At 40.4% G+C, this 5793-nt stretch overlaps 1 pseudogene; it reads left to right on the top strand.

The window, feature by feature from the left end:
- Positions 1–1451: 1451 nt before the first annotated feature.
- On the top strand, positions 1452–1626 carry LOC127487147 (U2 spliceosomal RNA; annotated as a pseudogene).
- The last annotated feature ends 4167 nt before the right edge of the window (positions 1627–5793 follow it).

The raw sequence follows: 5793 nt of genomic DNA on the forward strand, positions 1-5793 counted from the left end.
CAGGTAGTGTTACAGTGAGAGAGAGAGAGACAGAGAGAAAGGTCTTCCTTCCATTGGCTCACCTCCGAGGTGACCACCACGGCTGGCGCTGCGCAGATCGGAAGCCAGGAGCCAGGTGTTTCTTCCTGGTCTCCCATGGGGTGCAGGGCCCAAGCACTTGGGCCATTCTCCACTGCCCTCCCTGGCCACAGCAGAGAGCTGGACTGGAAAAGGAGTGATCAGGACTAGAACCCGGCGCCCATATGGGATGCCGGTGGCGGCGTTGGAGATTAGCCAATGAGCCATGGCAGCAGCCCAAGCCACCCTATATTTAAAAAGCAGAAATCATATCACATTTATGACCACATCTTAGATGCAAACATTATAACACATAAGTCCCTTGATTAAAACTTTTCTATGTTTTTGTATTGAATTTTAGAGAGAACAAAACCCTTTACCAAGTCTCCAGGACCTATTGAGGGTTCTGGGTAACCCTGTAAGTTTATCTGTTACCCCCTTTCTTCCATACTCTGATGCACTACGTTTCCTTACGCTTTGAGTATGTCTAAATATTTCTAGTTTCTGTAATTTCATTCTTTTTGTATGGAAATTTTTCACACAAGTTTTTGGCAATGTTTAAATTATTGCTGTTTTTTAAAAATATTTATTTATTTGAAAGTCAGAATTACACACAGAGAGAGAGAGAGAGAGAGGTTTTCCATCTGCTGGTTTACTCCTCAATTGGCCGCAAAGGCCAGAGCTGCACCCATCCAAAGCCAGGAGCCAGCAGCTTCTTCCAGATCTCCCACATGGGTGCAGGGGCCCAAGCACTTGGGCCATCTTCTACTGCTTTCCCAGGCCACAGCAGAGAGCTGGATCGGAAGGGGAGCAGCCGGGCCTCGAACTGGCACCCATGTGGGATGCAGGTGCTTCAGGCCAGGGAGTTAACCCGCTGCACCACAGTGCCGGTCTCATAAATTATTACTGTTAACAAGGTCCTCGTCTAACACCTTACCTGGATAACAACTCCCCAACTCCATTCCTGAATTGTTTCTATCCTGTCTTTTATACTTTGTAACTGCCTTCTATACACACACACACACACACACACACATATGTACATATATATAATACATATAATGACTGACTGATTCTGTTCTCATCATGACTACAGTTTATCCTACTAAGGGAAAATTCACATCCCTCATGTTCACTGATGAATCTCAATGTGTGTCATATGAGCTTAAAATTAGTCAGACTTACTATGTATCTGTTCAACAAAGAAATGAATGCATGAATATGGGAAATAAGGACACCTCTAATATCAAGTCTTTACATTTTTTCAAGAATTTGTATATATTTTTATGACCTAAAAATAAATTGTAGTGTGATTTTAATATAGCCTAAGGGTTGTGAAACTTTTTAAACATTTTATCAAAATTTAAGAAACTAGGTGATAGAAATGGCTTTCTTTGGCTTCTTGGCCTTTTGGCTAAGATCAAGTGTAGTATCTGTTCTTATCAGAAATGGCTTTCTGCATGTTTTACCTCTCCTCATGTTTCATCTCATATAAGCTAAACAGAACTCCGTTTCTCCTTCTTTGTATTTATTTCCAAGGAGATTTTAGAAAAATGACACAGAACACTCATATCATAGTAAACACGCCAGCATTCTTCTCTGCACTGATGATATTACCTTACCGTCGCATCCCCAAGAGTGCCCTAAAAGGCAAGTGAAATTGCATGCCGATTTCTGTTATGAAGAGTCATTCACAGAAAGTAAAAATCATTGTTATGGAAGCTATGCCTTGACACTCAGATACGAGTTGTGAAAATATCGTTCACTAGGTTTGCGCATCTACCTAGCTGACAGCGTGGTTGCAACCCACTTATTCCAAGTTCCTGTTAGGGTGGATTTTAGACCGCTGACGGTGGCACGTGGGGCAGGGGAAGCAGTAGAAATCCATTCTAGAAGGAAGGGAGCTTTGTCACTGATGCTGTTGAAATTCCTGTATCTGGAGATGATGAGCAGGCTGAGTCCCAGTCAGTTTACTCTTGTTCCAAATTCCTTACAGAAAACACGGCCCGCTGCCTGTACCCTAGAGCAACCTCACTCCCCTGTGACTGCCGAGGCAGCGTGCTTGAATGGGAGAGTTCTGTCTCTGTCTGCACACACATTTTAATTTTCTATACAGTTAAAATGTGCAAATTTTTAAATATCTCAAATTTATTCATTTTCTGTGCTTAGTATCCATCTAGAGTTTTTCTTACAATGTAAACAAAGACTCACATAGATGATATCACTAGAAATAATTAATCTTTCTTTCTAAGATTATATTTTAAAACCCAGTATGTCATAATTAATAAGACAGATGCTTGCCTTTATGATTAAGAGGGCAGGCTTACTATGTGTGACTTAATATACAAATATATATATAAAGCATATATTATGTTATACTTGTGTTTTGTATTTTATATAATATATTAATACATATTTTTGCATATTTCCCAGCATACTATGCACACTGATTTATCCCTTGCTTTTAAAAAATAATTAACCATATTTTGGTGTATGCCTATGGAATATGAAGGCCTTCTTCATTTTCTATTAACCACATTGCTATTTTTTAGAAAACCAGAACATGTATTACGTGATTAATCACTGAAATTCTCAAGACAAGTTGAACGCTGGACCAGCTGCCCTCTGGGGACTGGCTGTTGTTCCCTCACAGAATCTGGGCCTGAGGGAGTCTACTGTAGACAGTTGCTGGGTGTCCATTCGACCAGGGCCAGTGGTGTTTCTTCTTCCAGCCGTGGCCCTCAGCTCTACTTCTCTTGCACTGAACAGGGCAGCCACATTCGCTGCAGGCCAGCTTCTGCAGGTACCGGCCACGGAGCCACAGCAGCAGCACGACCTGCGCACCTTACTGGGGTGCCTTCTAAATGATGACGCTCCCTTTGTCACAGGCTGCTGTGGCCAAGGCCAGAAGAGCTATGCTACGTTTCAACTTTGTTTATGTAACTAGTTACCAATGAATGAAATCTTAATACTTTTATCACTTTAATTAAAAAAATCGAGTGATAGATCTTTATATGAGTCATTAAAGTGTGCTAATGCAATCATAGAGTAAGTTCTCAGAAAATGGATTTTTTTTTTTAAATCCAGAAACCATTTATTTAGGTATACAAACTTCATTCATTTCTTTTTTTTTTTTTTACTTTTTTTTTTATTTTTTGACAGGCAGAGTGGACAGTGAGAGAGAGAGACAGAGAGAAAGGTCTTCCTTTACCGTTGGTTCACCCTCCAATGGCCACCACAGCCGGTGCACTGCGGCTCGCGCACCGCGCTGATCCAAAGGCAGGAGCCAGGTGCCTCTCCTGGTCTCCCATGTGGGTGCAGGGCCCAAGGACTTGGGCCATCCTCCACTGCACTCCCGGGCCACAGCAGAGAGCTGGCCTGGAAGAGGAGCAACCGGGACAGAATCCGGCGCCCCGACCGGGACTAGAACCCCGTGTGCCAGTGCCGCAGGCGGAGGATTAACCTAGTGAGCTGTGGCGCCGGCCGATTTCTTAAAAACAACTTTAGGAACAGTGATTCTTCCCACCCTAACCACCCTCCCATCCACACTCCCACTCTTCCTCCTACCTTTCCTATTCCCATAATGTGTTGCACTATGCAAGTTAATGGTAAAACTAGTCTTCAAACAGTACTCTAAGTTTGTGTGTCTCTGTGGGTGCTAACTGTTGAAATCACTATTTAGTATATACTACGTTGATCTTCTGTATATAAAGATAATTAAAAATGAAATCGACTGCGGCGGCCATTGGAGGGTGAACCAACGGCAAAAGGAAGACCTTTCTCTCTATCTCTCTCACTGTCCACTCTGCCTGTCAAAAAAAAAAAAAAAAGAATGGCATGCAAGAGGGAGTAGGAGGGTGGTTATAGGGAGAAAAACTGCTATAATCCAAAAGTTGTACTTTCAAAATTTATATTTATTAAATAAAAGTTTTTTTAAAAAAGAAAAATAAAAAAATAAGATCTATTTTCAATTAACTTTATACACCTAAGATTAACCGCACACTAAGTAAAGAGCTCTACAAATAGTATAAAAAACAAAAAACAAAACAAAAAAAACCCTGTTCTTGAACAGTTGAAGCAGAGGATTTTCAAAGTCATCACATCTCAAAGTGTTAATTTCTCTTCTGTGGATTGCCTTTTAGGTGCTCTGTTAGTTACCAAGATCATGGAGAACATATCGTATTTGTTCTTTTGGGACTGGCTTATTTCACTAAGTATAATGTTTTCCAGTTGCATCATTTTGTTGCTAACGACGAGATTTTAATTTTTTTAAGTGCTGTGTAGTATTCAATGGGGTACATGTCCCATAATTTCTTTATCCAGCCTTCAGTTGATGGGCATTTGGGTAGATACCATGACTTAGCTATTGTGAATTGAGGTGCAGTAAACATGGGGGTGCAGATAACTCTTTTATTTGCTGATTTCATTTCCCTTGGGTAAATTCCAGGGGTAGGATGGCTGGGTCGTATGGAGGGTCTATATTCAGATTTCTGAGGTATCGCCAAAGGTATATCCAGAGTGCTTTCACCAGCTAACATCCCCACCAGCAGTGGATTCGGGTGCCTTTTCTCCACATCCTTGCCAGCATCTGTTGTTTGTTGATTTCTGTATGGAAGCCATTCTACCTGGTGTGAGGTAAAACCGCATTGTGGTTTTGATTTGCATTTCCCTGATGGCTGGTGATCCTGAGTAGTTTTTCATGTGTCTGTTGGCCATTTGGATTTCCTCTTTTGAAAAATGCCTATTTCGGTCCTTGGCCCATCTCTTAAGTGGGTTCTTTGTTTTGTTGTTGTGGAGTTTCTTGAGGTCTTTATAGATTCCTGCTATTAATCCTTTATCAGTTGTATAGGTTGCAAAAATTTTCTCCCCTTCTGTTGGTTGCCTCTTCACTTTGCTGATTGCTTCTTTTGCAGTGTAGATTCTTCTCAATTTGATGCAATCCCAGTTGTTAACTTTGGCTTTGATTGCCTGTGCCTCTGGAGTCTTTTCCAAGAAGTTCTTGCCTGTGCAATGTCTTAGTGATTTGATGGTATTGGATCATAGGTTCATAGGTCTAGGTCTCTAATCCGTGTTGAGTGGATTTTCGTATAAGGTGTAAGGTAGGGGTCTTGCTTCATACTTCTGCATGTGCAGATCCAGGAAAGGATTGTTTTTGATACTCAAAATCAAGTTTTAATTTTCTAGTATAAGTTGACACTTGAAAAACATTGACTTGAATTTTTACACACCAATTTTTTTTTTCATACTTTTGGATAAGGATACTAGATTTCTAATATCGTATTTTCAGTTTTTCATTTAATAAGCCCCATATGTATTTTTCAGGTTTTCTGATTTTTCTTGCATATTTCTAACCCTAAATTGACATTGTCTATAACTCTTTCTCCAATATAGAGAGAACACAGCCAAGAATATTTATGACTTTCTGATTTTAAAATAAAACGTATTTCTGTAATATTCTTCATGTGAAAAGTGAGCTCAGTCTTGGTTGAACATCATGATTTCCTGGTGGACTTTCAGAGAGTAGAGTCTATCTTGTCTGCCCTAGCTCCTTCTCAGATGATCTTCCTGAATTATCTGTCTTCTTTTATGTTCTACAGATTAGTCTAGACATCTTTGTGCTGGAGAATGATTGAATGCAAATATGATGGCGCTAAAAGTATGTAAATCTTGCACATCCGTTACTAGGCAATGTCCTCACTTTTAATTATCTTCTACGTACAGTCTTAACAAGGTAAT

Source organism: Oryctolagus cuniculus, chromosome 8 (assembly GCF_051225735.1).
Source record: "Oryctolagus cuniculus isolate XC-2025 breed Fujian yellow rabbit chromosome 8, ASM5122573v1, whole genome shotgun sequence".
Lineage (NCBI taxonomy): Eukaryota > Metazoa > Chordata > Mammalia > Lagomorpha > Leporidae > Oryctolagus > Oryctolagus cuniculus.